We start from the raw sequence: 16,925 nt of genomic DNA on the forward strand, positions 1-16,925 counted from the left end.
TGGGGCCAAACCGCTCCCCACGATTAAGAATATCTATCAGGCCCGTGTAAAAGCATCCGTATCTTATGGAGCAGGAGTATGGGGGGTGGCAAACCCTACCGCATTGCAGACAGTTGAGAATAAATATTTTAAATCCGTAGTAGGTCTCCCCTCATCCTTCGCAAATTGTATAGTACAAATGGAGCTAGATATTCCTTACATCGCTGACCAGAATAAAGTGGCTCCATTACTTTTGTGGCACTCAATATGGAGGAGGGAATCTGTACCGCTCACGCAGCTAATAATTAAGAGCTGCCTAGACAGGGACCACCGGAAGAGATCGAGGTGGATGAGTTATGTGGAGCACACTTGCAAAGAAATTGGGCTCCCGGAACTTTTTAATGATCGACTTGCATGTAAGGGGTTATCCAAACAGAAGGTATTTGATTGGTTTTCCCGAATGGCGGAATATAAGAAGTCTAAATCTGAGGTGGGGAAACACGCTCTGCGGTTATACCAAGGCAATACACCTATGATAGAGGGAGGGTTCTCACACCTAGCAATAGCAAATATCCCACAGCACAGATACATTTTGTTAAGGTTTAGAACTAACCTGATAGCGTGCATGCTAGGCTATCCGGAAATTATTTTAGCATTAATGATTTGAGCGGTTGCCCGTGTGACAATGTATCAACTCAAGCTGAGATGCATCTAGTCCTTTTCTGTACACTATATAAACAAGCATTTGCAATGCAATAGGTCTCGCATTTACGTGAGTTTAAGCTATTGGCATTATAAATGACAATGCCTATTATTTAAGTTTTAAAAACGAAAACAAAACTAAAAGGCATTGTTATTTGCAATGTGAATAGCTCAAACTCACGTAAATGAGGGCACCTATTGCATTGCAAATTCTTGTTTGTAAATATGCCCCTTAGTTCTGTGGATTCCTCGGACAGCTTGGGAGACTGGAACTGTTCCAAATGCTAAGAGCGTCGCAATAAATTATCTGCCAGGTAAACGTTAGTAAAAATAAAGAATTATATTCAAGAATTCTGCTCGAGACAGCGAGGTTCTGAAAATTACAAATTCAACTCCAGGGATAGAAAGATCTGCGCCATTCTTGTTTCCAAGGAGTTGCCAGAAACAGATTTATCCTACGGAACGTGTATTAAGTAAGGGCCCTTGTGTGTGTACTTGCTAGAAATCTGAAGGAGAGCTTCTTACATAACCGAGGGCAGTACGAGAGAGGTGGTGGGGGGGGGGGGGGGAGAAGACGGACAGAAGGAGAGAGACCGACATACGAGGAGAGAAGAGGGGAATCTTGAGGGAGAGAAAAAAGAAGGGACAGAGTGGGGGAAGAATCAGAGCAGCTAGTAAGTTGTATAAATATGAGAGCGAGAGAGAACGAGGGTGAACTATAGAAAGAAAGAGGGCTGACAGACAGATATAGTCAGAAAACGAGATTACGAGTGAAAGGGAGAGAGAGATAATGAGTGAATGGGAGAGAAGGGAAAATGTATAGAAAGAACATTACTAATAGTCTTAAATAAAACTGAAGTCCCTAAAATAGATTCAGGTCAGGGCCTCACAGTGCTTGCGCGTGCGCGCCTTAGAGCTTCACTGTATGTCCAGCCCCACCCCATGAGCACAGGCACATATAAGAGTTACACGTATAAGGCTGGCAGGGTCTACTCCTGCACATTTTATCATGTGACTGAACTCCAAGGGTGACCTGTCAGTCAAACAGTGGTTAGAGGATTACCCAGGCGCTCTCTGACCACATGCAGAGACCCGGACAATATCAATGAGGATTCTCTGGGGAAACCCAGCAGCTCAACAGACCTCACTACCAAAAAACGTAGAGAACATCTAATTACAGCGATAAACTCCACCAATACTATCGAAAAGAGAGAAAACAGAAATAAATGCTCTCAGTTGTCTACAGGCTTGAATGATGAAAGGAGACTGGTGAGAGCTCTGGAACACAAGGTAAAACAAGCACGTGAGTGGTGCGTGCGTGGGCGCTAAAAGTAAAACAAACGAGTGTCTGGTCACCCCCAAAGCAATGCCGAATATTGGGAATACTCACTGTTACCTGGCAGCGTAGACTGCCTCTGTGCTCACACAAAGCGATACACGAGCGCAGGCGGGCTCGCGGCCCTTGTCCTTCTACTTCCATGGCCCTGGTCTGCCCCCTGTCCTCGGGCTCGGGTCGTGCGCAGCTGATATTAGACCCGGGTCCTTGTCCGTGCTCTCTTTCTGTGGCGGGCGGGCACGCGCGCGCTCGCTCAGTGCGTAAGAGGGGCGCACTGGGCCTTGTTCTCTCACGCATCTGTATAGGAGGCCGAAAGGGGGCACGCGCCGGCAGTCAGACAGACGGACGGACCAAGCGCCATGGAGCCGCCGCTGCTGCTCGCCGCCTGCCTCCTGCTGCTCGGTGGGGCCCGCGCCGACCTCTCAGGTGAGTGCGAGGAAAGAGGGGGGGGACATCTCACCCTTGGGGGGTGGAGGCGGCGGCGGGGGGGGGAGTTGGTGTCTGTATGTGTGCATGTGTGTGTGTGTGTATGTGCGCTCGTGTGCCCGTGTGTGTGTCTGTGTGTGTGCTTGTGCGAAAAGCAGGGGCTGTGTGTGTGTATGCATGAGGCGTCCAAGGAGAGAAAGAAGAGACAGGAGAGGGTGAGCGCGCGACCTGATCCCATTGCGGCCGGCTGCGTGCGCGTAACAGCCTCTTGTCCGCTCTGCCTACTCCTTGAAAGTAAAACGCGTGAAACGATTACAAAAGACTCGCTGTGCGACTGCAGGCCTTTGGCCTGCAAATCGCAGTGCGAGACCTAAAAAGGAAAGGAAAGCCTACCTGATGCCGATTTTAAATAAGACAAGGTTTACACAATGTCGGGAGGCCTTATACTTTTTAAAATCTTTACCAGACCCGTTTGCCTGTTTTTCAATGGCCTGTTTCTTATGAACTTGTTTAAAGAAGAGAAAGGGGATGGTTATGAGTTTTGTGAGATGTATTTTGAATAGTAGTTGACCTTGTGTCTTTTCCCTTTTTATTGTGTTAATATGATATGATTAGATTTTAATGATGGTATTTTATGAAATTGTGATGTGTATGTACTTATTCTTTTATGATCATTTTACATTTTGATCGAATACAGAGTTTTGAGGATGAGTGAAGAGAAGTATTTGATTGAGAGACACAGGAGGAGTGAGTGAGATTAAGTGACTGTGAAATACGGGGTGTACATGTGTGAGTGTTTTTGTGAGAGTGAGAATCAATGGGAGTAAGTGTGTGTGAGAATGAATGGAAATGAGTGAGAGTGAGGGAGTCTGAGTGTATTAGAATTAGGCCTGGGCAGAGCTTGTGGAGTTTCACTCTGCACAATTCCACTGATTTGTCGGAAAACTCTGGAATTCCACGAGATGAAGGCGTTGTATTGCCAGGTTACAAAACATTATTTGGTTTGGATAGAACTACAAACCAATTAGCATGTGTACATTTTTATTTCGGTTATGAGTCTTATTTTAATATAAAAGGTATTTCGGCGCATGTGCACTCTGCCCAGTCCCATCTCACCTGCACTGCATGACTCCGTCCCTTCCCTAGCAGCTGGTTGATGGAATCAATATGTGCCTGGGTGAGTTCCTGCAGGGTCTCAAGCTGAGCTTCTTTCGGCAATCTGCAGCCCATAAATCGGGGCTGTGAGGTGCTTCCTTCAAGCTGGGAGTGCTGGGCAGACTCTGACATTTTTTGCTGGCTTTTTGCTGGCTCCATGCTGCCGCTACTAAACTCTGACTTCCTCTGTGTCACCCCGTGCTCCGTATGCACTTCGTAAGAGGTTTCTGGGAGTAATAATTTGTCCAACTGTACTAGGCCGTATAGCTGAAATCTGCAACTTCACCATACCCGCGTTATTATCAGTTTTGAAGTCCTGAACGTTAAAAGCTGAGAATGGTGTGTAACACATGTTAAATAAAATCATAAGCCTTCGGTTGGAGTGGGGAAATTCAAGGTATTTAGTATTTTTCACAGGAATGACCTATATTGTGCGGCGCCAGTTGGCGCACTGAGTGAGTGACACACGGCTACCATGACTGTCAACAGTAACACTCCATGGGCTAGTAAATGTGTGTGTCTTGTAAAGCGCACTGCTACCCGGAGGCGTCCTGGCGCTATAGACCGCTGGGGAACCCATCCTGGCTTTTCCTGTGAGATGTTCCCTCCTGGGTATCTCCAAGGTGAAACCAGGCATCCCCGGCGTTGGTGGGGGGCCGTTGTGGAGATGAGGCAAGCTAATGCCCAGAGTTGCCGAGTGCGATCCCTGGTTAGAGTAGGCACCGAGGAGAGAATTATCGAGTCCGCTGACCCTTGTTCACGACCCTGCCGCATCGGGAATTGAACACTGGTCCCGGGCCGTCTTCTGCTTCCGGGTCTGCCGCCTCTAACCAGTAAGCCACACCGCTCCACAAGTGCACACTGGATTGAAATATTTGACATTCTGGACGGCACGTAGAGAGCGGCTTCTGTTCGCTGCAGGTGATGCTACTGAGGCCCACATTATTGGTGACTGACTTTTTCCCAGTCCTTATCGTGTTAGACAGAAAATAGCTTGCATGAAACCCACACCCTTTCTGCAGGGGTGCATCTGTCTTTGGTCTTTCTGGAAGCTGACTGCCTCAGCCGTTGAGGTGCAGACCTCAAGCAGAATCGCCATAGCGCCTTGATAGTGTTGCACGCCAGTAAACTCTGCTCCACCAACGGTTGGCCGACTCCACCAACTGAAATATTTTAGCGAACTCTGTGCTCCAAGCAGAGCGCAGAGTGGCAAAACTCTGTGAACTCCACCGGCAGAGCAGAGTTCACCACCCACCCCTAGTTAGAATAAGTGAAGGAGGGTGACTATGAATGTGTGAGTCGGGAATGTGAGTCCTTGGCTTACTTGAAGTAGATATTGGCTTATGTGGGCACCCATGGCAAAATGCTATCTTTTGTTTCAAGGCCTGGGTTCACCGAGGTCTGTGAAATGCACAGCCTTAGTCCTAGGGTTTCAAATTCTCAATACAATTTTTCACAATTTTCATGAGGTTAAAACAGAATAAACACAAGAAAAGTTTCAAAAAAGTTTCAAAACATATATTATTGTGTACAAACAGTTTTGAATAGCTCAAGTCTCTGAGAGTAAACTTCAAAGTAAACATATGCAACTGTCTGTTGCTTATTATTGTGTTTAACAAACACTGAATTACACTTTATATCAAAAGTTCAAATGGTATTCCCAATGCATTTTGGGTTATTTTAACCCTTCTTCAGGGGTACTTCCAAATAATGATATGAAGATTATGCGCTCCCTCCGCGTGGAACTACAACGAAATCGTGAGTAGGAGGTAATGTCACAATGTGACCCAACATTCTTTTAAAACAGTACATACAGCAATAGGATTTGCACATGAACGTGAAAGCTTCAAGCTACTAAAGAGAGTGTGTGTTTAACAAACTAGTCTTGAGTCAACTAGAAAAAGATGATGGTAGAATAATCAAATAATACCCAACGCGAACTCATAACACGCACGGTGAAAATTCAAATGCAAGTTGTGTCTGTTTTGTGAAATTAATAACTCTGTGAGTCATGCAACGTTCGAACGAGGTATAAAAGCTAAACATTGTGAGCATGTATATAGAACGCCGTGCTCCAGTGCAAGATAAAGTCTTACCCGTGCCGCAAACTCTATACGCTTGGAGTTCGTCTCTACAAAAATAAAAGTGAAACGTAAGACTTGTGAACAAAGTGCTCAATGGTGGTTTTTAGTGGGTCAACATCGGGAGAAATTGAAGCTTACTAGGAACGGAACCGAAGTCATGTTTGCTGGAGGAAAATAGAAACGTCCCCATATTAATAAACTACTCGTATTAAAATGTGAATTACGTACAAGATACGGCTTAGAAACATCTAGTACGCGATGCTCACCTCTGAGAGTTCGTAAGGAGCCACCAGAACGCCACCGTCTTCGCCAAGTGACTTCGGTGACTTCGGTTCCGTTTCTGGTAAGCTTCAATTTCTCCTGATGTTGACCCACTGAACACCACCAGTGAGCCCTGGTTCTTAGCATAATGGGGTACCTATGAATTAGAGGGGGCACCCATGACCAAATTTTGGCCCTTGCACAATAGCGGCAATTAATGACATGAAGGGCACCCACTGCACATTTATAAAAAGGGGTCAACTTCTGGGGAGCATCATGCTTCATTTGCTTGGCACACCAAGGGATTTTGAACACATCTGAGTAAAAATTGAACTTTTAAAATGTATTATTTGACCCGATTTTTCGAACATTTTTTCATAACCTTCCTACCCTTCCATGAACGCCACTAGAAGAATTGTGCTCACTCACTTTGCTTGCTTACTCGAATTTAAGCCAAATATTATGCCCACCACTTTCAAAGATCTCCCGCTGGCACTGAAAAACCACCTCCTAAGCATGGGAGGAAAGGAGCTCTGGCAATAGGGCTTGGAAATATGATTGGTTAACTAAAAGGAAAGACACTTGCACTGTTAACCAAAGCCATCCATTTCACCACCATGGAATTAAAACAAGGTTACAAGATTCGGATAAGGCAGGCTTTTGGAACATGCAAAAGGAAGAAAGCATTGATCAATTCACTTTGAAGAGAGTGCCAGCCAGATAAACCTCATCACAATCCACTAGTGGAAATCAATGCAGGGTTTAGAGCACAGAACACTTAACCCTAAGGTAGGATACAATGTTATATCTACTTAGGGAACAGGCAAAAAAGGGTATCATGAAGAGAATAGTATGACAGAGGTAGGACCAATGAAGAAGGAATCTAGGAGAAAGTATCATCTCCTTTGTCAGGAGTGAAGGGTGGAAACAATTAGATTCACAAAGATACTAAAGAACTATCTATGTGACTATACCTGAAGGAGGCAGTAAAGGAGAGGATCAAAAGGACGAATTGAAAGGGTAAACATTGGATCTAGCACCACAACCATAACTTCTAGGAAATGTGAGATTGAGGGGCCAAGTAGGAGTGGGTAATAGGGAGAGGCCCAGGAACAGGTGGTAGAATCCAAGATGGCCTTCTGGATGCTGGGAGAGAACCAGACAAACAGACGCCGAAGAGAAGACCACAGAGCCCAGAGTGAAGTGGCACAGAAGGGACTAAGGGCCTGATTATGATTTTGGTGGACAGGTTTACTCCATCACAAACATGATATATATCCCGACCTTCCAAATTGCAATTTCACTATATCCTATAGAACTTTTAATAGGGCGTTTGAGATGGGAGTATTTCATCCGCCAAGATCATAATCAGGCTATAGGTGTCGGTGGTGGAATCAGCAGGGCCGATGTTGAGAAGGAGATATTTCTACAGCCGTTTAAAACCTGAGGACTGCACTGGGGTGGTTGCCTATGCAAGAAGGAGAGTGGCTAGCACTATTTCTTCACTTTTTTCAGTTTTTCTAAGTTACACTCAGGTCCAGACTGGCCATAGCGGGCAGTAGACCGCTAGGGTGGGGGCCGGTTTTGGGCCCCTGGGGGTTGTTTTTGTTACCGGGGGTCGGCAATATCGGCCGCCTGTAACAAAATCGATCGAAACCGGCCTTCGCAAACTGCTCAGCTGCACGCTCCCTCACCCAGGTGGGGGGGGGGGGGTGAGCAGTTTGCTAGGGCCGGTTTCTGTTCCCAATGCGGCCTTGGTTACACTATGGGACACTACAGTGAGTTGTTAGGGGATTTTTGTCAAAGGAATTTGTAATTTATTTTTGCCCCCTTTAGTCTCCCCCACTCCTACACCTGAGCTTCCAAGGGCATTGAAAAAATAAGTATGCTTGAGGGTAGTTCTTCAAGCCAAGGCCCGGCATCTTGTAATGGACACACGATTCTACCCACCAATGAGATGCTAAATGAGGACGAGACACCCCTCACATGAAGCAAGAGGACCTTACTGAATGCAAAACACACTGAGTTGAATATATCAACAGTGGCTACTATGGAAAACAAGTTAGGGAAAGTCAATATGCACTGGGAAAAACTGAAGTCCCCCTCGATACACTGGAGCTAGACAAGTGCTTCCTTCTTCCTAGTTGAACTGAGGGAATTCAGGAGGCGTGCTGTGAAGAGAGTGCTGCAGTTAGGCTCCTGGGGGAGACCTTGGACACTCTTTGGAGAAGTGCAAAAATGAAGATCCTGGGATCCAGGTGGAAAATCCTGCAGGCAGCTTTAGATCAAAATTAATAAATTGGTTCAAGATCCTCTGGAGGCAACCGAAAAGATTGTTAATTTCTACTTGCTTTCAGATACCCAAGCAGGGACCTCAGTCTGGGTGAGCCTTATGTGGCACAGTGATAGTGATCATGTGGCTTGAGAGAGCAGATCTTGAGAGGGGCATTTTGGTAGAAAGAGGTGCTCTGAAAAGGAAATCGGTATTTGCCAGACCTCTGATCAGACACTCTGGTCGGAGGAAAGGCCCGGTTTGCAGCGAAGAAACAACTAGACATTCTGTGATTGAGGTTAATAACCCATTTTCCTGGTCAAGTAACTCACATAGGAAGGACCTATATGTACACTCCGGAAGCTGCAGCTCAGTCTTCTCTGAAGAGGTTGTGAAATGGGAAGTCTTGCATTTTGTTCCCCATTACAGCTGATATATCAGTGGTGGTAGGGGATGATGATGATGTTTTTGAGTTAGGGGGTGTATGTGATTTCATAGAAAAACGATTTCATGGAATACCGTTTCATCTAGACTGTTTAAAGAAAACTTTCAAAATGAGTGGTATTTACTTTTTCATAAAAACCAATAGATAGAATGTGCTTTTGGTCAAAACAGGCTTATTTTTTAAGTCTAAATGGAATGGTTGCAGGTTTTTTGTTCAGTAATAGTTTTGTTGGAGATAGCTAATTCAGTGCTTTACTTTAGGGGAGATTATTTCATATTAAGTTATTTTACATTGTCAAACAATTACTTTGGATTGCTAATACTTCATTGACCCATCACCACCTGTAAACACCATCCATCTATGACGGCTCAAAACCTCTAAACACCATCAATTCCTGAACCGTAAAACTCCTTGCCACACCTAAATTATCCCTGACACCTTAAAGCCCTTTCTACTGCAAAGATCTACCAACCTTGAACCATAAAATCACCCACTACCCCAAACTTCACCTATTACTGCACCCTAAAAACCCCACCCATTTCATTATACCTTAAAACACCTCAGCAGGCCCAAACTCTACCCATCCTGAACCCTAAACACTATTTTCACCCTTAAACACCAGCCATCCATGACCCATATGAACTCATCACCTTACACTATTGATTCCTGAACTCTAAAAGCCCCTTTCCACATCTAAACTCCACCTATCCCTAAATCCCTAAAACCCCTCAGCACCGTAAACTCCACCCCATCCTGAACCCTAAAAACTCTTCACCATCCCAGCTGCCATCTAAAATTGAACCTTAAAACCCCTCACCAGCCCTAAACTCCTCCCATCCATGAATGCTAAAACTCCTCAACACCCTTACAGTTCACCCTTCCCTCAAACCTAAAAACATCTCCCACACCTCAACACCACTCATCCATAAACCCTAAAAAACCCTCACCACCCCTACTCTCCACCCATCTTTGAACCATGAAAACCCCTTTTTAAGCCCAACCACAAATTATTTTAGACCCCTAAAAACCCTTCATCACCCTACGCATAACCCATCCCTGAACAAAAAACCCCACAGAAGTCACAAACTCCATCCAAGTTTAATGCAATTTTGTATTTTTCCTTAAAGTTTCGATCCGTTAAAATGCTTCTTTCATTTTTGATTTTTTTGTGTTTCCTTTAAATTGTCTTTCCTTAAAATAGGTTTTCCATGATTTGGTTTCCTCCAATGTGGTTTCTCAGTTTTCGTTTTCCATTAATTCACACACTTCTGGAGTTAGGGCAGAGTGGATCTTTCATGTTAAGGTTGTGGCGAGTAGATGGATACTAGATGCCCAGCTAGGAGTCTATGTTGAAGTAATTGGTTGCCTTCACCGCTTTACATATAGCTTCTTTCTCCTTAGAGTCCTTTAGAGGTGTTTATTTTACTGATGCCGTAATTCAGGAGTTGATTTATGTGCAACTTTGACATGTCTGAGTCAAGTAGCAGGAGAGCTTACCAGTACCATGGCCATTGACTTTCACTTTGCATGGTATGAACCTGTGTGATGTCAATAGAAACTATTCAGTCCAAACCTACATATATTTGGAGTTTTATATAGCATGAACTCGACCCAAAGGTATCAGAGCACTTTACATGAGCACCAGTTACCTTACAGACAGACACACTGATTTTGTTAGGCATGGGGAGATTAAGTGATTTGTCCAGAATTGCAGGCTGCTGAGCGTCTCTGCCAAACTTGAAACCGGTTCCCCAGGTTTGAGATCAACCGCTCTAGCCATTAGGCCACATCGTCCACATTCTCACTGTCCTTTTCTAATGACAATTTCAAATATTGTTGCCCATCTGACGTAGTGATGACAAGTATGAGGTAGTGCTGCCCAATATGATCTATTATCATTCAATATGATGAAACACTTCCCAGTATCATGCAGTGCTGACTTGTATGAAGCAATACTGCCCAATGTGTTGCAACGTGCAATATGTCTCCGTGTGCCACTATGCTCCCAGTATCACACAGTGATGTCGAATGTGACGTACTTATGCTTGATGTAGAAGAGTTGTGTCCAGCATGCTATGGTGCTATCCAATATCACACAGCAGTGCATAATATCATACAGTTCTTTCCAATATTAAAACTGCAGCCGAAGTGACAAGTTTCACCCTACTTGCAGGTGATACTGTGTTACCTGCATCTGCCTGTGTGTATGTGCAAGAAAAATATGTGATAGGATTCCCACTTCCTCTCCGCGAACGTTTACAACTTTTCTTTTTGAGTGGCACTGTTGAACGTTATTTTGTGTATACTACAGCTCAGCATGTATGTCAATGACTGTATTCAACCTAAAAGTATGTGAAAAAACAGGGACCCCCTGATAAGGATACAGTTCCTGGGTCAGGGCAAACAATTTATGGAAAATATAACACCCAGGCAACACACAAAGACTGGCAAAATTAGAAAGTAAAACTATAATAAATAGTAATGATAAAGCACTGACAACAATATAGAGAATACATTTTAACCGCATGCGTGCGGCCGTTTTTCCCGCTGTGTGCGGCATTTTTGTAATTACCGCGTTACATGACGAGCTCAGCTCGTCATCAGCACACGGTAGTTAACGCTGATGACGAGCTCAGCTCGTCATCAGCATGGAAGGGGTTAATAAATTTGATAAAATAGTGTCATGAAACAGTTCATTGACATAATAATTGATTTAAAAGACAATAAAAATATTCCTTTAAATAGATATATCATTGATACATATGTTATACATAGAATGATCCTGTTGACACAAAAGATGGTTTTTCATCTACGCGTTTCAACACGATATTTATGTCTTCTTCAGGACATTACCATCATTATTCAATATGTGTATCTTCAGATATTGGCGTCATAGACTGGAGTGGTGAAACAGGATAAATGCTACCGGTGCAAACTTGGTGGCTGAAATGTAGCTGTTAAGTAATTCAGTCACTCTTAGGCCAAAGGTGAAATGACAAAGAAAGCCACGTGAGGTCGGTTACAGCAATGGCATCATGGTTTGCTGATTCTCTATGATGTTCGTTTGATTGTTCAAAGGATGGTCGTACTTCAGATTTCAACTATAGAGATACAGGACCGGATGATTGCCAACGAGGAGTTCTAATCACGAGAGATTTCTAGAGCCGTTATGGAAAGCTCATTGTTATTTGCAGAGCGAACGAAAATCAATAAAGTATGTAGAGCGCTGGCGCCTATAATTGTTCAGAGGCATGCGATAGTAGAGAAAGGGTTCCGGGCACCTGATGCTTTGTGCGGAGCGGACCGGCTGTTGAGCAATATATAGATGCAAATGTGTCTCGTAACGGCTCGGGCACGGTGGTAGCGTTTAAAGACTCGATTATCTGTGTAAAGATACTTGCTGGTCACTGAAATGGCGTCTCGTGTTTCGTCGGGCTGAATCAAACCAAACCTAATAGTATGCAATCCATCTATGTCTCTCCTAAATGCTGTTCACTGAGTGTGTGTGTGTGCGCATGTGTGTGTTTATGTATGTGTATAACAACAGTCATTGTGTGAATCATCAGTGGCGACCTGGTAATTGGGAGAAGTAGTAGTGAGGGTCCACACGTGCACACTCACTTCCACCTATCAACAAACACACAAACTCACACTCATCCATTCACAAGCACAGAGACTCTCACATACTCACCCCTATCCATTTACCAGCACATACATTCACACATACTTCCACCGGCCCATTCACAATCAGACACTCATAAACATACTCACATACCCTTTCACAAGCACATATACGCACATACTTACATTGACGCATTCACAGCACACTTGTGCACATACACATGCGTTTATATATATATATATATATATATATATATATATATATATATATATATATATACACACCCACACACCCAAACATGCAATAAAGCACTTACCTGACCACAATAATGAAGACAGAACTACCGGGTGATGAAGCACAATGGCTCAGGAAGGAGCTGGAGGCTTTAGGGATGGAAAACATGGAAAAATCCCAATGCCTCATCTCAGTGGCTAATCTTGTTATGGGTTAGCCAATGAAATGAGGCACCCTAACATGCCATAAAATGGGGTAGGCTCTGTGAGTTTTGTTGATCTCACTCCACTCTGAGATGAATTATGAAAAGGTGATGCGAGGCATCATGGATAGACATTTATCACTGGGCACTTCAGGGCTTAAACCTGAAGCACCTAGGGCTGACTCTATCAGTGATGCTCTCCCTTATGAGGGGAAGGATCTCACAAGACTTTGAAGGGCTGATGAGCTTATACCCTTTCATATTACATCACTTATACTATGTGAAATCATAACATTCATAACATCTCAAATTACATTATTTGACAGAACACTGTGCAGGTAGATTGGAAAGTTATAGTTAATGTAGTGTGGCTAGCAAGTTGACAACAGTGTGTACAGAGGTGCACAACTTAATGTAATTTGAAGGTGGTGTGCCAATGATAAATTTAAGGTATAACTATAACTTTAGAATTTCTAACGCTTGTAGTTTAAGTTTGTTTTGTGTAGAAAGAATAAATAAAGTTATACTAATTTGAAGGTGGTGTGCCAATGATAAATTTAAGGTATAACTATAACTTTAGAATTTCTAATGTTTTGTGTAGTTTAAGTTTGGTTTGTATAGAAAGAATAAATAAAGTTTCTTTAACCATAACAAGTCTTTGAACTCTGTTTCTTTCCATTGAATTTCAATAATTTTTATTTTTGTAATGTTGAGTGTTATCGAGTCGAGCGTGTTGAGTGGACTGTTTTAGAGTAGAGTAGAGTGTCACAGAGCATAGTGTTGTGCAGTGGAGTGTTATGAAATGGAGTACAGTGAAGTGGTGTAGCGTGCAGTGGTGAATAGTAGAGGGGAATAGAATGGAGTAGCACAGAGTGAGCGCCATACAGTGGAATAGCATATAGTGGAGTGGCGTATAGTTAAGTGAGGTAGAGAGGAATACAGTAGAGTTGATTGGCATAGAGTCATGCACAGTGGAGAGGCCTATTGTGGAATAGCATAGAATGGAATAGTGTAGAATGGAGTGGCATAGAGTCGAGTGGTGCAGAGTTGAATAGTGTACAGAGGAGTGGTGTAGAGTGGAGTGGCATAGAGTGTAATATTTATTTTATTTATTTATTAAATTTCTAAGGCACAACAGCTACCCAAGAAGGGTTTCCCGGCGCTTAGAGTGGAGTGATGTAGAGTGCAATGGCATAGAGCAAAGTGGCATAGAGTAAAATAGTGTACAGTGGAGTGGAGTAGAGTGGAGTGGTGTAGAATTGTGTGGTGTACAGTGGCATGACGTAGAATGGAATAGCATAGAGTGGAGTAACACAGGGTGGAGTGACGTAAAGTGGAATAGAGTAAAGTGCAGTACAGTAGAGTGGAATAGCGTGGAGTGGAGGAGTGTAAAGTGGAGTGGTGTATAGTGCAGTGAAATAGAGTGTAGTGGTGCAGAGTGTTATAGTGCAGAGTGGTATGGCATAGAGTGTAGTGGCCTAGAGTAGAATAATGTAGAGAGGCATGGCATAGAGTGGCACAGAGTCAAGTGGAGTAGAGTGGAATAGCTTACAGTGGAGTGGCATAGAGTGGAGTGGCAAACATTAGAGTGGTGTGCAGTGGGGTGGCATATAGTCTTGCTTTCTGCCAAATTTGGTGTAAATCAGTTCAGCAGTTTGGGCTGCAGCTGTGTCTAAAGTTGCTATGGAAAAATGTATAGGGAAAAAGTGTTTTGGGAACCCCCCTTTTGTCTCATCTCCTGCTAAACAGATCACCCCTAAACTTTCCATGTGGAAACTAGTCACAAAGTAGCACCTTTCTGGAATGCTTCATGAATATTTGTCACATGGTGCCACAGTTATAGCAACACAAAAAAGACATTTCTTATGGAAACATGAACCTCTAACTCTAACTACCCAGTGGGGACCAGCACTGGGTACATATTGTACAGATATATAATGTACACTTTACAAAAAATTTTTAATTTAACCCCTCAGCTCTTTACTGGAAAGTTTGAGGTAAGCTATCAAGCGGGTACCCCAAAACACATTTCCCATAGGGAATTTGGGAAGCAATTCACTTAAAATGGCTGAACAGAAATATATCAAATTTTACAGAAAGCTTGATCTTTACTCAGACAGCATGCTTTGTGTGATTTGGTGTATATCTGTTCTGTCATCCTTGAGAGATGAATGCTCAACATATACTATACTACCATCTGGACAGTTGGTCTGCCAGGAGTACTGCGGTACTCTTGCTGTATTGTACATTAAAAAAACACAGTGATCTGATCGCCAGAGAAGGCTTTTTTCCTCATCAGTCACCTCAATCGGTCCCGCAGGACTGAGCGATCTGACTGGCTGGCTGCAACTTAAACAGAGATGTTGTGGTAGCCCATACAGGACATGGAGTCTCAATCCTATGTCCTGAAGCTATCACATATTAAGAAATAAAGGGGTAGGGTAATGGTACACTGATGCCCTGACAGTTATGCTGGAAGGGGTCCTAGACGGACCCCCTTACAACAAAACTTTATCTCCATGGTTTTGTGGTAGTCCTACAGGACCCAGTGCGGACCCCACTTGGTCCGGTGGGACTCTTGCAATATGACACTGGGTGCCATGCTGGATCCCGTGAGAGTATCACAACACCACTGAAAAACTGCAAACAAAAGTACCCAAACTCCTGTGGGAACAAATCTAACCTCCTGCAGCCAGCCAAGTCCCTTAAGATTGCTGAACTGGCACTCTGCACAGCCTACAGTCTATGCTGAACCCTTTGATGACAGCTAAGTCTTAGTCACTGTTCTTCAGGATCTTCACTTCACGCACAAGTCCTCATGGAGAGCCCACTTCCTCCAGACAACCAAACCTCGTTAGGTGGCCAAGCCTCTACTTTGCACAGCCTTCACCCTCTACCAATCCGTTCACAGACAGCCAATCTCTTGTGAGAAACCAATCACAAATGGCTTGGCAAACTTCTGCTGCAAAAGGTCTTTGCCAATGCATATACCCTCACAAAGAGTCCACTTCCTCCAGACAGTGAAAAGTAATTAGGTGGGAAAACCTCTACTACCCACATCTTTTGCTCTGTACTGAACTCTTTGTGGACAGCCAACTCCTTGTCAACAAGCAAGCGCACATTGGTGGGCAAGCTCCTGCTGCACATAGGCTTCACACTATGCAGCACACATGGAGAGCACTCTCCCTCAAGACACACAAGCTTCTTTATGAGGTCAATCACCTACTACACACAACTTTCACCTTGCTCTGAATCTTTAGTGGACAGTCAACCCCCGTCTTCAACAACTGCACATGGTGCATGGTCTTCACCCTGTGCTCATGCCCTGACAGGCAGCTCAGTCCCTCCAGAAACCCAAGTCTTGTTAGGTGGCCAAGCTCCTACTACACACTGCCTGCAACTTGCACTGAACCATTTGCAGATAGCCGACCTCTCTTGGGCAAACAACCAAACATGGGCAGGCAACCCCTCCTGTGCTCAGTGATTGCTCCGTGAATGAGAAAGTCCACTCCCTTCATACACTCAAGGCCTTTTAGGAGGCCAAACCTTATGCACAGCTTTTGCCTTGTCCTTAACCCTTTGTGGACAACCAATGCCCTTGTGGGTAATCAAATGCACGCAACTGGGCAATTTCCTGCTGCACTCTGCGTTCTCCCAGTGTACAAGCCAACACAGAGAGGCCAATCCCCCAGACACTCAGGCCTCCTTGGGTGGTGAAGCCCCTACTACACACTGCCTTCACCCTGTACTGACCTGTTCACGGCTAGCTGTCCTTTTGTGGGGAACCAATCGCACACATGTGGGTATGCCTTAATTGTGCAGGGACTTCACTCTGGGCACAAGCCCTAATGGAGAGACTATTCCCTTTAGGCACCCAACCGGACTCTGGTGGGAAAGTCTCTGCTATACAGGGTCTTTGCCCTGTGCACAACCCTTCACAGGCAGCCCACTCCTTTCAGATACTCAAGCCCCCTTAACAGGCTCAGCCCCTCTTATGCACAGCTTTTGCCCTGTTCTGGATCCATTGCTGACAGCCAACCTCTTGTGGGTAACTACACATGGGTAGGTAAGCTTGTGCTGTGCGCGGTCATTGCTCTGTGAACAACTCGTCATGTAGAAGTCATTACGTCCAGACACAGTAACCCCCCCCCCCAGGTGGCCCTACTATGCACTACTTTTGCTCTGTTTTGTACCTTTGTGGATAGCA

The 16,925-nt window shown here is 44.3% G+C and overlaps 1 protein-coding gene across 1 annotated transcript in view; it reads right to left on the reverse strand.

The window, feature by feature from the left end:
* CDH16 (cadherin 16) overlaps window positions 1-16,925 on the reverse strand; it is a 755,818-nt gene that overhangs the window by 658,078 nt on the left and 80,815 nt on the right. The window lies entirely within an intron of this gene.

The sequence above is a fragment of the Lissotriton helveticus genome, chromosome 12 (assembly GCF_964261635.1).
Source record: "Lissotriton helveticus chromosome 12, aLisHel1.1, whole genome shotgun sequence".
Taxonomy (NCBI): Eukaryota; Metazoa; Chordata; class Amphibia; order Caudata; family Salamandridae; genus Lissotriton; species Lissotriton helveticus.